We start from the raw sequence: 20,552 nt of genomic DNA on the forward strand, positions 1-20,552 counted from the left end.
CAGAGCAGTCTCTGTCCCACATGAAGCTCACAATCTAAAGGGGAGAGAAAACAGATATCCCTTCCAGTCACCTAGCCTCACTTTCAGAGATGAACCATCCATTATCCTTAACTTTCCCTCTAGTGACCCAGCATGCACTGCTCAACCCCAGATGTAGCTAAACCTCTGTTGAACGTGCAGATATTTTTGGCTGTACAGCTTCCTGTTCATTCAATATAATTTACTTAGTGCCTCCTGTATGCAAAGCCCTGGTACTAGGCACAGTCAGGGGAGTTCAAGAAGTAAAAGTGGTCCCTGCCCTCGAGGAGTTTATAATTTAATGGACGAGAATGAATTCCCTGCACTTATTTCTCGGTAAAGACACCACTTCTTTTGATTCATTTTGAGCTCGCTCCCCTCATGCTTCACTTCAACCCATCCCTCCCTTATTGCAAGACCCATGGCCCACCACCACCTTCTCCACCAAACTCAACTCCCTCGCATCACCAGCCCTCCATCGCTCTCACCCCACTGATCACCACGGCCACCACTGTAGACTTCCTTCACCCCTTCGCTCGTGCAGCTGAGCCCTGCAGGCACCTGGCCAACTTCAGGCAAAAACTCCTCACTCTCGGCTTCAAGGCTGTCCATCACCTCGCCCCCTCCTACCTCACCTCCCTTCTCTCCTTCTACAGCCCAGCCCGCACCCTCCGCTCCTCTGCCGCTAATCTCATCACCGTGCCTCGTTCTCCCTTATCCCGCCGTCGACCCCCGGCCCATGTCATCCTCCTGGCCTGGAATGCCCTCCCTCAGCACATCCGCCAAGCTAGCTCTCTTCCTCCCTTCAAGGCCCTACTGAGAGCTCACCTCTTCCAGGAGGCCTTCCCAGACTGAGCCCCCTCCCCCCCTCCTCTCCCTATCCCCCCGCCTTACCTCCTTCCCCTCCCCACAGCACCTGTATATATGTATACATGTTTGTACGTATTTATTACTCTATTTATTTTATTTGTGCATATTTATTCTATTTATTTTATTTTGTTAATATGCTTTGTTTTGTTCTCTGTCTCCCCCTTCTAGAACTGTGAGCCCACTGTTGGGTAGGGACCGTATCTATGTGTTGCCAACTTGTACTTCCCAAGCGCTTAGTACAGTGCTCTGCACACAGTAAGCGCTCAAATACGATTGAATGAATGAACTTCTGTTACTTCAAATTCACCCTCCCCTGCTACAGTTCTGCCCTCTGCCTTTTTCTCCACCCAGGAACAATCAGGCATCCACCCCTACAGTCCCCCCACCAGTTACCCCAACCTTAAACTCCTTCCTGAAGCACCCAAGTGACTCCAGTTGCTTTGTTAGTAAAAGAGAAACCACAGAAAGATCCCTTTCTTAATCCCTGCTCTTACCACCTCAACACTTTCCGGGGGCCGTCTCGGTCAGTCAATCGTACTTATTGAGTGCTTACTGTGTGCAGAGCACTGTACTAAGCACTTGGGAGAGTACAGTACAACAATATAACAGACACGTTCCCTGCCCACAACATGCTTACAGCCTAGAGGGGGAGACAGACTTTAATAATAATAAACAAAATTACAGCTATGAATAGAAGTGCTGTGGGGCTGTGAGTGAGAATAAATAAAGGGAGCAAGTCAAGGCGATGCAGAACGGGATAGGAGAAGAGGAAAGGAGGGCTTAGTCAGGGAAGGCCTCCTCTCAAAATCCACCTCACTCTGTCCATGCGCTGAGCCCCAAACCCCCTCTTAAAAACACCTGCTCTCACCCTCCTCTTCACTTGTTACTGCCATCTTTAACATCTCACTTTCTACTGGCTCCTTTCCTGCCATCTTCAAACATGATGTAGTCTCTCCTATATACTCGGTTTAATCAATCAATCATATTTATTGAACACTTACTATGTGCAGTGCACTGTACTAAGCGCTTGGGAGAGGACAATCCAATGGAATTAGCAGACACATCCCCTGCCCAAATCGAGCTTACAGACTACAGGCTCTGCCCAAACATGGATTATCACTATGCATTTTGGATAGAAAGAGATAGCGGAATTAGCGGAATTCGGTCTTCTGACAACACGGTCCAGATACAGCTGTGATGCAAGGTTGGAAGAAATGATTGTGTGTGTGTGTGTGTTTATGCAACCGGTGTGGGACCTGGGTGAGTGCTGCGAATTTTCTTTAATGTGGTTTATGTTAATATTGCAAGAACAAAACTCCCATGTTACAGGGGAACTGCATGTCTTAATAATAATAATAATAATGGTATCTGTTAAGCACTTACAATCAATCAATCAATTGTATTTATTGAGCGCATACTATGTGCAGAGCACTGTACTAAGCGCTTGGGAAGTACAAGTTGGCAACATATAGAGACAGTCCCTACCCAACAGTGTGCTCACAGTCTAAAAGACACCAAGACAAGGACAGGGTTCTTTGGGGGGGAGCGGGGAGAAGGAGGTTGTCCATTATCTAAGACTATTCATTTTAAAACTTCATTTGGTCATTTCTTTTAACATTTTCTTTGAAACACCTTTTGGAGTGTGCTCATGATTAGGAATCTCTGGCCACAACTCCCTCCATGGTTTAGGAAACAGGAGTGGCAGTAACTAGAGGAATAAAGAGGAAGAAGACTCCTGGGGAGTAGGCAGGGCCATAAACTATGTGACCATGAGAACTCTCCCAGGTCTCCAGGCAATCAACCTTTAAAGCTTTTATATCTCTTTAGTCTCCAGATGGCCACAAAAAGATCTCCACAATGTGCTGGGCACTGTATTAAGCGCTGCCCTCTCGCTACCATCCTATTTCCCTTTTTTTTTTAAGGGTATTTTTTAAGCGCTTACTGTGTGTCAGGCATTGTTGTAAGCACTGGGATACAAGGCAATCTGGTTAGACACAGTCCCTGTCTCACATGGGGCTCATAGTCTTAATCCCTACTTTATAGATGAGGTACAGAAAAGTTAAATGACTCGCCCAAGGTCACACAGCAGACAAATGGCAGAGGCAGGATTAGAACCCGGGTCCTTCTGACTCCCAGGCCCGTGCTTTAACCACTAGGCTACTTCTCCCATTCCTATCCAAATTTTATCCTATCTTATCCCGTCACCCACTGTCTTCACTTCCTCTCTTCCTCCATCTTTCTTCTTGGCCCATTTCAATCTGGTTTTCACCTCCCTCCTTCAATCAATCAATTAATTAATTAATGCTTACTGTGTACAGAATAATCAATCATTTGTTGAGCACTTACTATGTGCAAGGCACTATACTAAGCACTTGGGGGAGTACAATATAACATAAACCCATAATATAAACCCAATTTGTTTTGGGGCTTTTTTGTTGGGGGGTTGTTGTTTTATGGTATTTGTTAAGCACTTAGTATGTGTCAAAAATTGTTCTAAACCCTGGGGTAGATACAAGTTAATTAGGTTGAACACAGTCCCTGTCCCACATGGGGCTCATAGTCTAAGTAGGAGACAGAACAGAACTGAGGGACAGAGAATAATAATAATAATAATAATGGTGTTTATTAAGTGCTTATTATGTGCCAAGCACTGTTCTAAGTGTTGGGGTAGATACAAGGTAATCAGGTTGCCCCATGTGGGGCTCACAGTCTTAATCCTCCTTTTACAGATGTGGGAATTGAGGCACAGAGAAGTGAAGTGACTTGCCCAAGGTCACCCAGCAGTTTTTTTTAAATGGTATTTATTAAGTGCTTACTAACTGCAAAGCACTATTCTAAGCGCTGGGAAGATTACAAGGTGATCAGGTTGTCCCATGGGGGGCTCACAGTCTTAATCCCCATTTTACAGATGAGGGAACTGAGGCACAGAGAAGTTAAGTGACTTGCCCAAAGTCACACAGCTGACAATTGGTGGAGCCAGGATTTGAACCCATGACCTCTGACTCCAAAGCCCGTGCTCTTTCCACTGAGCCACGCTGCTTCTCAGTTGGCGGAGTCAAGATTAGAACCCATGTCCTCTGACTCCCAGGGCCTTGCTCTTTCCACTAAGCCATGCTGCGTCTCTAAATTAGGTGACTTGCCCAAGGTCACATAGCAAGCAAATGGCAGATCTGGGATTAGAACCCATGTCCTCTGACCCCCAAAGCCTTGCTCTTTCCACTAAGCCACGCTGCTTCTCTAAGTTAGTCACCCGTCCAAGGTCACATAACAAGCAAATGGCAGATCTGGGATTAGAACCCAGGTCCTCTGACTCCTAGGCCAATTTTCTTTCCTGTAGGCCATGCTGCTTCTCACAGTAGACGTGTTCCCTGCCAGCAATGAACTAAGCACTTGGGAAAGTACAATACAATAGAGCTGGTAACCACTATCCCCACCTCATTCATTCAGTCAGTCAATTGTATTTATTGAGCCCTTACTGTGTGTAGAGAACTTTACATAGTGCTTGGGGGAGTACAATACAACAATAAACAGACACATTCTCTGTCCACAGAGAGCTGACAGTCTAGAGGGGGAGACAGATATCAGAAAAAATTACTTCATTCTCCTAAGACTGTTCCTACCAATGGTCTCTTGGGCTTTTCATAGCCAGGCCTAACAAGTGCTGCTCTGTCCTCTTCCTTGACCTCCCAGTTCCTTATGACACTACTGACCACTTCCTACTCCTAGAACCGCCATCCAAACATCATCCTCATCATCATCATAATGATACCGATAATTATGGTACTTAGTCAGCACTTACTATGTGCCAAGCACTGGGTTAAATACAAGTTAATCAGGTTGGACACAGTCCCTGCCCCACATGGGGCTCACAGTTTAAGTAGAAGGATTTAATCCTCATTTTACAGATGGGGTAAAAGTGAAGTGACTCCCCCAAGGTCACACAGCAGACATGTGGCAGAGCTGGGACTAGAATCCAGGTCCTTTGACTCCCAGGCTTTTTCCAAAGGACACATTAGGATCTCCTCAAATCACTTGGACCACTCTCTCCCTGTCCCATTCACTGACGTATCTTCTCCACTCATCCTCTCCCTGGTCATCTCACCAAACTCTGCTCTGTGTTCCTCACTCTTGCCACCCTTCATTCATCCTCCGAGAGACCTCATCTGCTCACATGGCCTCAGATGCCACCTCTCAAACAATATCTCCCAAATCGACCTTTCCAGGCCCAACCACTCCCCTGCCCATCAATCTCAGCCCCAACCTTCTTGTCCATCAATCTAATAATAATAATAACCATGGCATCTGTTAAATGCTATATGTCAAGCACTGTACTAAGCGCTGAGGATACAAGATAATCAGGTTCTACATAAGGCTTACAGTCTAAATAGGAGGTAGAAGAGGTATTGAATCCACATTTTACAGGGGAGGCACACAAAAGTGAAGTGACTTGCCCAAGGTCATACAGCAGACCTGAGGCAGAGCTGGGATTAGAACCCAAATACTCTGACTTCCAGGCTTGTTCTCTTTCCACTAGACCACACTGCTTCTCACCTTCTCTGTCTCCAGGACACCTCCACATGAATGACTTACCATTACTTCAAACTCAACATGTTCCATACTACACCCATCATCTTCACCCCTGACCTATCCTCTGAATTTTCTCTACATACCACTGACAACACCACAATCCTCCCCAGGACAGAAGCCTGCAACCTTGGTGTCCTCATCAAACATCTCGCTGTCCTTTAATGTTCACATGCAGTGCTAAATTCTGATGCTTCCTCTTCATTATCATTATTATCCATGGTATTTACTGAGCTCTTACTGTGGGCAGAGCATTGTACTATGCTCTTGAGAGAACTCAATATAACAGAGTTGGCAGACAAGAATTGGCAGACAAATTTACTGCCCACAAAGAGTTTACAGTCTTGATGGGGTGACAGACATTCCTATAAATATAGTTTATAATATATAATTTATAAATTCATTCATGCAATTGTATTTATTGAGCACTTACTGGCACTTGGGAGAGTACAGTACAACAACAAACAGACACATGAGAAGCAGCGTGGCTCAGTGGAAAGAGCTCGGGCTTGGGAGTCAGAGGACGTGGGTTCTAATCCCGCCTCTGCCACTTGTCAGCTGTGTAACCTTGGGGAAGTCACAACTTCTCTGTGCCTCAGTTACCTCATCCGTAAAATGGGGATTAAGACTGTGAGTCCCCCATGGGACAACCTGATCACCTTGTAACCTTCCCAGCACTTAGAACAGTGCTTGGCAGATAGTAAGCGCTTAACAAGTACCATCATCATCATTATTATTATTACTACATTACCTGCCCACAGCGAGCTCACAGTCTAGAGGGGGAGAGACAGACATCAATACAAATAAATAAAATGACAAATATGTATGTAAGAGCTGTGGGGCTGGGAGGGGGGGAAGAGAAAAGGGAGTAAGTCAAGGTGACGCCGAAAGGTGTGGGAGATGAGGAAAGGTGTGGCTTAGTCAGGGAAGGCCTCTTGGAGGAGATGGACTTTCAATAAGGCTTTGAAAGGGGGGAGTATAATAGTCTATTGAATTTGAGGAGGGAGGGCGTTCCAGACCAGAAGCAGAACATGGGCCGGCGGCTAGACAGGTGAGATCGAGGCACAATGAGAAGGTTAGAACTAGAGAAGCGAAGTGTGCGGGCTGGGATGTTGAAGGAGAGAAGTGAGGTGAGGTAGGAGGGAGCAAGGTGATGGAGTGCTTTAAAGCCAATGGTGAGGCATTTTTTTCTTAAATGCGGAGGTAGATGGGCAACCACTGGAGTTTTCTGAGGAGCGGGGTGACAGGTCCTGAACATTTTTGTAGAAAAATGATCCAGCCAGCAGAGTTGAAGCATGAACTAGAGTGGGGAGAGGAGGAGCAGAGTGGCTCAGTGGAAAGAACATGGGCTTTGGAGTCAGAGGTCATGGGTTCAAATCCCCACTCTGCCAACTGTCAGCTGTGTGACTTTGGGCAAGTCACTTAACTTCTCTGTGCCTCAGTCACCTCATCTGTAAAATGGGGATTAAGACTGTGAGCCCCCGATGGGACAACCTGATCACCTTGTAACCTCCCCAGCGCTTAGAACAGTGCTTTGCACATAGAAAGCGCTTAATAAATGCCACTATTATTCTACTTCCCAAGCACTTAGTATAATGCTCTGCACACAGTAAGCGCTCAATAAATACAATTGAATGAATGAATGAATGGGAGGTCAGAAAGAAGGCTGATGCAGTAATCCAGGCGGGATAGGATGAATGATGGTATTAACGTGATAGCAGTTTGGATTGATAGGAAAGGGCAGATTTTAGCGATGTTGTGAAGGTGGGACCAACAGGATTTAGTGATGGATTGAATGTGTGGTTTGAATGACAGAGAGGAGTCGAGGATAATGCCAAGGTTACGAGCTTCTGAAACAGGAAGATTCTTCCACAATATTACATGGATAAAGCTCCTTCCTCTCTGTCCAAAAGGCAACCACCATCACTCAAATGCTCATCATTTCTACTTTAGACTACTGCCTCAGTCTTCTTTCCAGTTAGCCGATCGATGGTATTTATTATTTACTGTCTGCAGGGAACTGTACTAAATGTTTGCAGGACTACCTTACAGTAGGCTGGTAGACGTGATCCCTGCCCTCAAGGAGTTTACAATCTAGTGGGTTTCTGGTCAACCAACCTTCAGTCTATACCACACTCTGAATCTGAATCTTTTTTCTAAAATGTCATTCAGCACAGGTCTCTCCACTCCTCAAAAACCTCCAACAGCTACCCATTTCCCTCCACATAAACTAGAAACTCCTGACCATTGACTTGGAAGTTCTTTGCCTTTCCTTCTGACATATCTGCTTTCATCACCTCCTACTCCCCAGCCTAATAACTGGGGTATCTGTTAAGCGCTTACTACGTACCAAGCACTGTACTAAGTGCTTGGGGTGGATACAAGCAAATCGTGTTGGACACAGTGCCTGTCCCGCATGGGGCTCACAGTCTTAATCCCCATTTTACAGATGAGGTAACTGAGGCACAGAGAACTGAAGGGACTTGCCCAAGGCCACAGAGCAGACAAGTGGTAGAGCCAGGATTAGAACTCACGACCTTCTAACTCCCAGGCTCGTTCTCTATCTGCTATGCCATGCTGCTTCTCAAGCCTAGGCACTTTGCTTCTCTCAAACTAAACTTTTTTTACTGTGCCTTGCTTTCTATTCACCTGGTGCTCATCTCTTCATTCTCTGGCTACTACCAACTGTATCTGTTTCTTCTCCTGATAATACATGTCTGTTGTATTGTACTCTCCCAAGCACTTAGGACAGTGCTCTGCACACAGTAAGTGCTCAATAAATGTCATTGATAATGATGATGATGTAGCAGCAGAATTTAGCACCACATTTGAACACTAAAGCTCAGCGAGGTCGGTCCCGTACTAAAGCACTTGGAAGGGTACAATATAACAGAGTTCGTAGACACATTCTCTGCCCACAATCAATCAATCATATTTATTGAGCACTTACTGTGTGCAGAGCACTGTATTAAGCACTTGGGAAGTACAAGTTGGCAACATATAGAGCCCAACAGTGGGCTCACAGTCTAGAAGGGGGAGACAGAGAACAAAACATATTAACAAAATAAAATAAAATAAAATAAAATAAAATAAAATAAAATAAAACCAGCTCACAGTCTAGAGAAGCAGCATGGCTTAGTGGAAAGAGCCCGGGCTTGGGAGTCAGAGGTCGAGGGTTCTAAACCCGGCTCCACCACTTGTCTGCTGTGTGACTTTGGGCAAGACACTTCACTTCTCTGGGCCTCAGTTGCCTCATCTGGAAAATGGGGATTAAGACCGTGAGCCCCATGTGAGGCAACTTGATTACCTTATATCTACCCCAGCACTTAGAACAGTGCTCGGCACATAATAAACACTTAACAAATGCCATCATTATTATTAGAGGGGGAGACCAACATTAATATGAGTAATTTATAATATATAATTTATAGATATGCAAGTGCTGTGGGATTGAGGGTGAGGTGAATAGCAAATATCCAAAGGACACAGATCAAAGTACGAAAGTGACACAGAAGGGAAAGGGAACAGGGGAAAGGAGGGCTTCACTGGGTAAGGTCCGTTGGAGAAGGTGTGAAGTACACACCAGCAGGCAAGTTGTGCAGTCAGAATTAAAACCCAGGGCTTTGGGGGTGGGGGTAATGGAATTTAAGCACTTACTATGAGCCAGGCACTGAGCTAAGCACTGGGGTAGATACAAGTTAATAATAACTGTGGTATTTGTAAAGTGCTTACTATGTACCAGGCACTCTACCAAGCACGGAAGTGGATACAAGCAAATCGTTTTGGACACAGTCTCTGTCCCACATGGGGCTCATAGGTTTAATCCCCATTTTACAGATGAGGGAACTGAGGCACAGAGAACTGAAGTGACTTGCCCAAGACCACACAGCAGACAAGTGGTGGCATCAGGATTAGAACGCATGACCTTCTGCCTCCCACGCTCTGTCCTCTGTGCCATCAGGTGGGACACAATCATCTAAGGTCACACAGCAGACTAGTGGCCCACATTCATTCATTCAATCGTGCTTATTGAGCGCTTACTGTGTCCAGAGCACTGTACTAAGCGCTTGGGAAGTACAAGTCGGCAACATATAGAGACGGTCCCTACCCAACAATGGGCTTACAGTCTAGAAGGGGGAGACACACAACAAAACAAAACATGTAGACAGGTGTCAAAACCGTTAAATAAATAGAATTATAGCTATATGCACATAATTAATAAAATAAATAGAGTAGTAAATATGACTCCCAGGCACATGCTCTATCCACTAGGCCATGCTGCTTCCCAATTCCCAGCCTTTTCCAGTGGGCCAGCAGCTTTCTGCTACCTCACCGCTGCCTCTGGCCTGGTACTCCCTCCCTCCCTCCCTCCCTCCTCAAATCTGACAGACAATTTACACTCCCCCTCTTCAAAGCCCTATTGAAGGCCCATCTCCTCCAAGAGGCCTTCCCAGACTAAGCCCCACCTTTCCTCATCTCCCATTCCCTTCGCCATCACCCTGACTTGCCTTTTAGACTGTGAGCCCACTGTTGGGTAGGGACAGTCTCTATATGTTGCCAACTTGTACTTCCCAAGCACTTAGTACAGTGCTCTGCACACAGTAAGCGCTCAATAAATATGATTGATTGATTGATTCCCCCTCCCAGCCCCACAGCACTTACTTACATACCTGTAATTTTATTTATTTGTATTGATGTCTGCCTCCCTGACTCTCATTGTGGGCAGGGAACGTGTCAGATTATTGTTGCCTTGTACTCTCCCAAGAGCTTAGTACAGTGCTCTACACACAGTAAGTGCTCGATAAATACAACTGAATGAATGAATAAATGAACTAACGTACTGCATATAGCAGGCACTAAGAAGGACTATTGATGATGGTGGTGGGTTGGGACTGCCATATCCCGGTGTTTGGCATTTGCAGAACAATTACTATAATACCCTTCATTAGCCTTCTCTCCTGCTCCTCTCTCTCCAGACTGAAAAGTCATTCTAATCGCAGCTCCACCACTAATCTGCTGTGTGACCTTGGGTAAATCACGTAACTTCTCTGTGCCTCAGTTACCTCATCGGTAAAATGGGGATTAAGACTATGAGTCCTGTGTGGGACAGGGACCATGTCCAATAATAATAATAATAATGGCATTTATTAAGTGCTTACTATGTGCAAAGCACTGTTCTAAGTGCTGGGGAGGTTACAAGGTGATCAGGTTGTCCCACGGGGGGCTCACAGTCTTCATCCCCATTTAACAGATGAGATAACTGAGGCCCAGAGAAGTTAAGTGACTTGCCCAAAGTCACACAGCTAACAGTTGGCAGAGCTGGGACTTGAACCCATGACCTCTGACTCCCAAGCCCGGGCTCTTTCCACTGCACCACGCTGCTTCTCTTATTATAATCCAATCTGATTATCTTTTATCTACCCCAGCACTTAGTACAGTGACTGGCACATAGTAAATGCTTAATAAATACCACTTAAAAAAGCAAACAAAAAAACCCTTCCACAAGGAAGACCCCCAGCCTTTCTGGTTGCCCTTCTTTAACAGTGTTTGACACATTGTAAGCACAAAACAAATCATTATCATTATTATTATTATTAGTTTTAATACAGACAGAAACAGAGGCAGGTATACAAGCATGGAATACACACACACACATACATACATACACACATACATACATACATACATACATACATATATATATATATAGATAGATATATAGATATATAGATATGTATATATATATCCCCTCAGCACTCCTGGACTTGAGAAGCAGCGTGACTCAATGGAAAGAGCACAGGCTTTGGAGTCAGAGGTCATGGGTTCAAATCCCGGCTACTCCAACTGTCAGCTGTGTGACTTTGGGCAAGTCACTTAACTTCTCTGTGCCTCAGTTACCTCATCTGTAAAATGGGGATTAAAACTGTGAGCCCCCGTGGAACAACCTGATCACCTTGTAACCTCCCCAGTGCTTAGAACAGTGCTTTGCACATAGTAAGCACTTAAATACCATCATTATTATTATTATTAATAGTAGTATCTGTTTGGTAAACTCATAGTGGGCAGGGAACGTATCTGTTATATTGTTCTACTGTACTCTCCCAAGCACTCAGTACAGTGCTCTACATACAGTAAGTGCTCAATAAATACCACTGATTGATTTGTCAATACTTTATTCAATTGTGTGTAAGATCTATCCCCTCAGCCATCAATTTAGGCCTACAGTGTCCTTATTGAACTGGAGGGCAGGGGTCAGTCACCCTTGACCCTTGGGGCAGTTGGTACAGACCAAAGTTCCTCAGCCCCCATCTCCCTCAGAGGGGCAGGAGGCCCTGGTCTCTGCTCCCTGCCCCGTCCAGCTAGCCTTTCTTTCTGTCACCCCAGACCCCATCGCTGCACCATTCAAGGGCAACTTTGGGTCATCGCTTCCAGGAAGCCCTCCTAGACACGGGGAAAGGAGACTGTGGTCAATTTCCTGGCCCTCGCCAGACTCCATTAACCAAATGGAGTCTCCTCTGGAGACGAGGGGATGACCAAAGTGACCTTCACTGTCTGTTCGACCCCTTCCACACGCCCTCCCCCAACACACACAATCAATCAATCAATCAATCGTATTTCTTGAGCGCTTACTGTGTGCAGAGCACTGTACTTAAGAGCTTGGGAAGTACAAGTCGGTAACACATAGAGACAGTCCCTACCCAACAGCAGGCTCACAGTCTAGAAGGGGGATGGACAAACAAGACGCTCCCCCCCACACATCCATCCCAGCCCAGACCAGCGCTTAGAACAGTGCTTAGAACAGTCTTCTAGACTGTGAACCCACTGTTGGGTAGGGACTGTCTCTATATGTTGCCAACTTGTACTTCCCAAGCGCTTAGTACAGTGCTCTGCACACAGTAAGCACTCAATAAATACGACTGACTGATTGATTCGACCCCTTCCACACGCCCTCCCCCAACACACACAAACAAGACGCTCCCCCCCCCACATCCATCCCAGCCCAGCGCTTAGAACAGTGCTTTGCACATAGTAAGCGCTTAACAAATACCACCGTCATCAGACCACCAGAATAAGTAACCATTCAAAGCCTCTCTTTCTCCATCCACAAAATGGGGACACCCACCAATCCGGCGCTTAGAACGGTGCTGCTTGACACATAGTAAGCTCTTAAACAAATACCTTAAAAAAAAAAGGTGTCAACCCTCAGGATGAAGATAGAAGTGGCTAGCGGAGGAGGAAGGTGGGGGTGGGGTGCGCAGGGGGAAAAGAGTTGTCTAATTCGGAGCTGGGGAGGAGATTGGAGGAAGGGCATCGCAGGGGGAGGGGGCTCCATGGGGGCTCTGGGGAAGAGTTTGCAGCTGGGGAAGGGGATGGGAGGGGAGAAGGAGTTTGCTCTGGCCTGTAAGTGGGGAGACCCTTGGGGGTGGGAGGGGGCTGGATGCCCCCAGCTCCAGGGTACTGACCTGGCTCCTCCGAGCGCGGACCCCGGCGTCCGAGCCGCCCAGCTGCACACAGACTCACAGACACACACAGACACACACACAGAGACACACACACACACACAGGGTCCCGGCCGGGAGCTTCCGCATCTCACGTGACCCTGGGCCCCTCCCCAAATCCCCGGTGGGCCCAGCTCTCCGGGGCCTCCCTGCCCTGTTTTTCCGTTCACACCCCATTCCGTTCCCCTCGTATTTATTGAGCTTTTTACTGTGCGCAGAGCACTGCGCTAAGCGCTTGGGGGAGTACAGTCAGAAAGAGGGACAGTCCCCGCCCACGACGAGCTGGAGGTCTGGAGGAGGGGGAGGCGGACATCAATCAATCAATCAATCAATCGTATTTATTGAGCGCTTACTATGTGCAGAGCACTGTACTAAGCGCTTGGGAAGTACAAATTGGCAACACATAGAGACAGTCCCTACCCAACAGTGGGCTCACAGTCTAAAAGGGGGAGACAGAGAGCAGAACCAAACATACCAACAAAATAAAATAAATAGGATAGAAATGTACAAGTAAGATAAATAAATAAATAAATAAATAAATAGAGTAATAAATATGTACATCAATGCGAGGAAACGGGCACCGAGGTTAAGAAATAAAATTACACTTGGTGGATGCCCCCGGTGTGCTGTGCGATTTGAAATTGGGGCTGGGGGCGCTGGGAAGGGGGGAGGTATGCCAAGGGAGGGGGCACAGGGCAGGGCAGGGGCGCTGCTAGCTTGGACAGCCTGGCGGGAAAGGGACCGAAGCTGGTCGGGGGCATTCTTGAGGTCTTAATAATAATAATAATAATGGTACTTGTTAAGCGCTTACTATGTGCCAGGCACCGTACTAAGCCCTGGGGTGGGTACAAGGAAATCGGGATGGACACAGTCCCCGCTCCACATGGGGCTCACCGTCTCCATCCCCATTTTACAGATGAGGTCACTGAGGCCTAGAGAAGGAAGTGACTTACGGGGTCTTCTAACCGTCGGTAGATCGGCTGATTTCCGCCGCTTCTTCCCCACCCCTCGCCGCAGCACGGGCAAGGGAGGGCATCCCCGCAACCGAAAAGACTTCCTGGGCAGCCCCCTGCCTCTGAAGCAGAGACTGCTGGGCCCCGGAAGAGGGGTACGTGGATCCTCAAAAGGGGTGTGTGTTTGTGTGTTTATGTGTGTGGTGGGGGTGGGGGGTTCAGACCCCAAACTTTTTCTTTTCCAGCTCCCAGCTCCCCTGGGACCTGGGAGGATTTAGCTGGGGAAGGGAAGAAGAAGGGGTTTGGGGACAAACCCCGAGACCTACACAGCAGCCAGGGGCACTGAGGTCATCCCGCAAGAAGAAACATGTTGATGGTTGCCAGACACTCGAGGGGTGAATAGAATAGGTGGTTACTTTAAGGGGAAGAGGTGTGATTTGAGTGTGCCCCCCCGGGGAAGGGTTCCTCTCAGACCTGACCCATTTTTTAAAATTGTATTTTTTAAGCACAAACTGTGTTTCCAGGCACTGTACTAAACCCTGAGTTGGACGCAGTCCCTGTCCCACATAGAGCTCACAGTCATAATCCCCGTTTTACAGGTGAGGTAACTGAGGCACTTGGGGTGGAGGCAGGATTAGAACCCAGGTCTTTCTGACTTCCCAGACTTGTGCACTATCCACTAGGTAATGCTGCATCTCCTCTCCAATCTCCTTCCCCAATACCCTGCTGGTTCATTCGTTTACTCGCCCAGTGGTCACTCCTGTCCTCTCTGCTTGCCAGGTGGGCCAGCCCCATCAGAGGCAGAGACATGACTTGGATGACTTGGCCTCTGCACAATTCGCTCTTCTAATCAATCAATCAATCAATCAATCAATCAATCAATCGTATTTATTGAGCGCTTACTGTGTGCAGAGCACTGTACTAAGCGCTTGGGAAGTACAAGTTGGAAACATATAGAGACACTCCCTACCCAACAGTGGGCTCACAGTCTAATGCTGACCTTCTTACTGTACCTCAATCTCATCTATTGCTCCATCGTCCTCTTGCCCACATCGTGCCTCTGGCCTGGAATGCCCTTCCTCCTCATATCCAAGAGACAATTACTCTCCCCACCTTCATAGCCTTATTGAAGGTACATCTCTTCCAAGAGGCCTTCCTTGACTAAGCCCTCCTTTCCTCTTCTCCCACTCCCTTCTTCATCACCCTGACTTGCTCCCTTTATTCATCCCCCTCCCACCAGCCCCACAGCACTTATGTCCATATCTGTTATTTATTTATATTAACGTCTGTCTCCCCCTCTAGACGGTAAGGTCTTTGTGAGCAGGGAATGTTTCTATTTATTATATTGTATTCTCCCAAGCGCTTAGTCCATTGCTCTCCACACAGTAATAATAATAATAATGAGGCATTTGTTAAGCACTTACCATTTGCGAAGCACTGTTCTAAGCACTGGGGGGGGATACAAGGTGATTAGGTAGTCCCACATAAGGCTCACAGTCTTAATCCCCATTTTCCATATGAGGTAACTGAGGCACAGAGAAGTTAAGTGACTTGCCCAAAGTCACACAGCAGACAAGTGCTGGAGTCGGGATGAGAACCCATGACCTCTAACTCCCAAACCCGTGCTGTTTCCACTGAGCCATGCTGCTTCCCCTGTAAGAGCTCAATAAATACAACTGACAAGAGAAGCCTCACGGGCCTGGGAGTCAGAAGGTCATGGGTTCTAATCCTGACTCTGCCACTTGTCTGCTGTGGGACCTTGGGCAAATCACTTCACTTCTCTAGCTCTCAGTTACCTCATCTGTAAAATGGGTTTGAGTTTGTGAGCCCCACGTGGGAGAGGGGATTGTGTCCAACCTGATTGGCTTGTATCCACCCCAGTGCTTAGTACAGTGCCTGGGACAGAGTAAGCACTTAACAAATACCATTATTATTATTATTATTAATGTTAATAAAAGTGACCTACTGACCAAAGTAGTCCAGGAGACTGGTCCAGGGCACAGCTTTGAGTCCATTGAAGATAGGAGTCAACCTTGGTGTCATCCTCGACTCCGCTCTCTCCCCACACATCCAATCCATCACCAAAACCTGCAGGTATCACCTCCACAACATCGCCAAGATCTGTCCTTTCCTCTCCATCCAAACCGCTACCTTGCTGGTTCAGTCTCTCATCCTATACCGACTAGATTACTGCATTGGCCTCCTCTCTGATCTCCCATTCTCCTGTCTCTCCCCACTTCAGTCTATACTTCACTCTGCTGCCCAGATCATCTTTGTGCAGAAACGCTCTAGGCATGTCACTCCCCCCCTCAAAAATCTCCAGTGGCTACCTGTCAACCTACAAATCAAGCAAAAAGTCCTCACTCTCGGCTTCAAGGCTCTGCATCACCTTGCCCCTTCCTCCCTCCCCTCCCTTCTCTCCTTCTCCAGCCCAGCCTGCACCCTCCGCTCCTCTGATGCTAACCTCCTCCCTGGGCCTCGTTCTCGCCTGTCCCGCCGTCGACCTCCGGCCCACATCCTTCCCCTAGCCTGGAATGCCCTCCCTCCACACATCCACCAAACTAGCTCTCTTCCTCCCATCAAAGCCCTATTGAGAGCTTACCTCCTCCAGGAGGCCTTCCCAGACTGAGCCCCCTTTTTCCTCTCCTCCTCCTCCTCCCCATCCCTCCGCCCTCCCTCCTTCCCCTCCCCACAGCACTTGTATATATATATTTGTACAGATTTATTACTCTATTTTACTTGTACATATTTACTATTCTATTTATTTTGTTAGTGATGTGCGTAGAGCTTTAATTCTATTTGTTCTGACGATTTTGACACCCATCTACATGTTTTGTTTTGTTGTCTGTCTCCCCCTTCTAGACTGTGAGCCTGTTGTTGGGTAGGGACCGTCTGTCTATGTTGCCGACTTCTGCTTCCCAAGCGCTTAGTACAGTGCTGTGCACACAGCGCTCAATAAATGCGATTGAATGAATGAATAAGTCCAGTGGACCACCAGGGGGCGCCCCAGGACTGCGGGAAGCCGAGCATTGGGGGCCAGAGATTCGTGACCTTTTCCTAGAAATCCCTCCCAAACCTCCACCCCTCCAGCCTGAATCCCAAGCCCTCTGAGCCCCGGGCCTCTTCTGCACGCTATCTGGAAATAATGGGCCAAGCCGTGGAAGGGAAGTGGGGTGCAGGTAGGTGAGGAGGGGTCTGGGGGTCTCCCGGGCTGGGTCAGTTTAAGCTTCTGCTGGAGGAATAATAATAATAATAATAATAATGGCATTTATTAAGCACTTACTATGTGCAAAGCACTGTTCTAAGCGCTGGGGAGGTTACAAAGTGATCAGGCTGTCAAATGGGGGGCTCACAGTCTTCATCCCCCATTTTACAGATGAGGGAACTGACGGAGAAGTGAAGCGACTTGCCCAAAGTCACACAGCTTAGTGGAGGAGCCGGGATTTGAACCCATGACCTCCGACTCCAAAGCCCGGGCTCTTTCCACCGAGCCACACTGCTTCTCTGGGAGCTCAACTTCAAGTCCCACGGTTTTTAAAAAAAAATGCACAGTATTTACCGTTGGTTGAGCTACCTATCTGGGATGGGAACCCATGACCATCCTACCGATTCAGGGCAATCAAGAGGGGGAAGGGAGGGAAGGGGTGGGAATGATAATAATAATGGCATCTGTTAAGCACATTCCACCTTCCAGGCGCTGCACTAAGTGCTAAAGCAGTGTAGGAAGGGAGCATGGGGAAAGGGGACAGCTGGGCGATGGGGAGAACGGAAGGCCTCTTTTAGAAACTTAGTCCAGGGGCACTACGGTTTGGGGAGGAGCAGGGGGTGCCTGGACATGGGTGAGGAGAGTTGACGGGGTGCCCAGGTCTTCAGGTTGGGAGGGTGGAAAACGCGGTCAGCAGGAAGGGCGGGGGCAGTCGGACTCCTCTGTCCCACACTGGCAGCTCCCTCAGCTCCCTCAGGCTGAGGAAGCAGACGGCTTCAGGCTGGAGGGCGAGGGGAGGGCCACAGGTCAAAGGAGGCTGGCCCTGGACGAATGGCAGACCCTGGAACCTCGGTTTGGAGGGGCCACAAGAGCAAAGACAGGGGTGAACCAGCGCTCCGAAGTCCCCCGGGATGGCTGGCCAGGAGGTAGGGACATCACGGTGCTCTGGGTGTGGAAATGGGCCTCCGGATGACAGGATGAACCGCAACACAACGGCATGGGGGCAGCGGTCCCCATCTTCGGCCTAGGTCTTAGCCCTGCCCTGCAGCCCCGTACTCCAGTGTCCAGCTGGGGAGGTGAGCATTGCCATGATAGAGTCCCATGTCTCTTGCTTCTTCGGTTCCTCTCCCAGACTCAGGGCCCTCCCTGAAGCCTCCCCCCCCACCGAACCCAGAACCCCCACCGTTCAGGATTTGCCCCCTCCAGCAGGCCTCCACCTTATAATAATAATAATGGTATTTGTTAAGCGCTTACTATGTGCGAAGCACTGTTCTAAGCACTGGGAGGGTTACAAGGTGATCAGATTGTCCCACGTGGGGCTCACAGTCTTCATCCCCATTTGACAGATGAGGTAACCGAGGCACACTTGCCCAAGGTGACTCAGCTGACAAGTGGTGGAGTCAGGATTCAAACCCATGACCTCTGACTCCCAAGCCCGGGCTCTTTCCACTGAGCCAGTCCTGGGACCCTCCTAGCAGCCCCCCACCCAAAGCAGGCCCCCTCACACAGGCCCAGGCCCCCCCCCCAGCAGGCCCTCCCTTCACAGGCCTAGTCTCCACCTGCCCCCCCAGCAGACCCTTTCCTCCCAGGCCCCTCCCCCCACAACAGGCCCCCTTCACAGGACTGGTCTCCTCCCCAGCAGGCCCAGCCCCCTCTCACAGGCCCAGCTCCCCACCCCCCCAGGCCCTTCCTCCACAGGTCTGGCCCTTTCTCACAGGCCTATCTCCCCAAACAGTCCTGCCCCCTCTCACAGACCTAGGCCCGCCCCTCCAGGACCCCAGTAGACCCCTCTGACAGACCCTCCCCTCCCAGGCCTGGACCCCTCCCAGTAAACCCATTCTGATAGGCCCATCTAGCATTCCCTTTTCTCACAGGTCCACGTAATCTATCTCAAAGCTGACCACGTCATGCCTCTGGCCTGGCATGCCCTCCCTCCAAAATCCTTGAACATGTCGTCTACACCCGCTGCCTCGAATTCCTCAACACCAACTCTCGACCCCCTCCAATCTGGCTTCTGTCCCCTACGTTCCACCGAAACTGCCCTCTCAAAGGTCACCAGTGACCTCCTGCTTGCCAAATCCAATGGCTCCTACTCTATCCTAATCCTCCTTGACCTCTCAGCTGCCTTCGACACTGTGGACCACCCCCTTCTCCTCAACACACTATCCAACCTTGGCTTCACAGACTCCGTCCTCTCCTGGTTCTCCTCTTATCTATCAGCCGTTCATTCTCAGTCTCTTTTGTGGGCTCCTCCTCCCCCTCCCACCCCCTTACTGTAGGGGTTCCTCAAGGATCAGTGCTTGGTCCCCTTCTGTTCTCAATCTACACTCACTCCTTTGGTGAACTCATTTGCTCCCACGGCTTCAACTATCATCTCTACGCTGATGACACCCAAATCTACATCTCTGCCCCTGTCTCTCTCCCTCCCTTCAGACTCATGTCTCCTTCTGCCTTCAAGACATCTCCATCTGGATGTCTGCCTGCCATCTAAAACTCAATATGTCCAAGACTGAACTCCTTATCTTCCCTCCCAAACCCTGCCCTCTCCCTGACTTTCCCATCACTGTTGACGGCACCACCATCCTTCCTGTCTCACAAGCCCGCAAACTTGGTGTCATCCTTGACTCTGCTCCTCATTCACCCCTCACATCCAATCCGTCACCAAAAACTGCCAGTCTCACCTCCGCAACATCGCCAAGATCCGCCCTTTCCTCTCCATCCAAACCGCTACCCTGCTGGTTTAATCTCTTATCCTATCCCGACTGGTTTACTGCATCAGCCTCCTCTCTGATCTCTCATCCTCCTGTCTCTCCCCATTTCAATCTATACTTCACACCGCTGCCCAGATCATCTTTGTGCAGAAACACTCTGGGCATGTTACTCCCCTCCTCAAAAATCTCAAGTGGCTACCAATCAACCTACGCATCAGGCAAAAACTCCTCAATCTCAGCTTCAAGGCTCTCCATCACCTTGCCCCCTCCTACCTCACCTCCCTTCTTTCATTCTACAGCCCAGCCCGCACCCTCCACACTGTGCCTCGTTCTCACCTGTCCCGCCGTCGACCCCCGGCCCATGTCATACCCCTGGCCTGGAATGCCCTCCCTCCGCACATCGACCAAGCTAGCTCTCTTCCTCAATCAATCAATCAATCGTATTTATTGAGCGCTTACTGTGTGCAGAGCACTGTACTAAGCGCTTGGGAAGTACAAGTTGGCAGCATATAGAGATAGTCCCTACCCAACAGTGGGCTCACAGTCTAGAAGGGGAAGACAGAGAACAAAACCAAACATATTAACAAAATAAAATGAATAGATGTGTACAAGTAAAACAGAGTAATAAATATGTACAAACATATATACATATATTCAGGTGCTGTGGGGAAGGAAAGGAGGTAAGATGGGGGATGCAGGGGGGGCAAGGGGG

At 48.6% G+C, this 20,552-nt stretch overlaps 1 protein-coding gene across 3 annotated transcripts in view; it reads right to left on the minus strand.

The window, feature by feature from the left end:
- The window catches only part of ARAP1 (ArfGAP with RhoGAP domain, ankyrin repeat and PH domain 1), a 98,548-nt gene extending 85,543 nt beyond the window's left edge, over nucleotides 1-13,005 (minus strand). For all 3 annotated transcript variants that reach the window (XM_038769018.1, XM_038768994.1, XM_038769027.1), the window contains exon 1: nucleotides 12,936-13,005. The gene's annotated coding sequence lies outside the window, so the exon portion shown is untranslated. The remainder of the gene's footprint in view (nucleotides 1-12,935) is intronic.
- Between the last annotated feature and the right edge of the window lie 7,547 nt (nucleotides 13,006-20,552).

The sequence above is a fragment of the Tachyglossus aculeatus genome, chromosome 2, assembly GCF_015852505.1.
Source record: "Tachyglossus aculeatus isolate mTacAcu1 chromosome 2, mTacAcu1.pri, whole genome shotgun sequence".
Taxonomy (NCBI): Eukaryota; Metazoa; Chordata; class Mammalia; order Monotremata; family Tachyglossidae; genus Tachyglossus; species Tachyglossus aculeatus.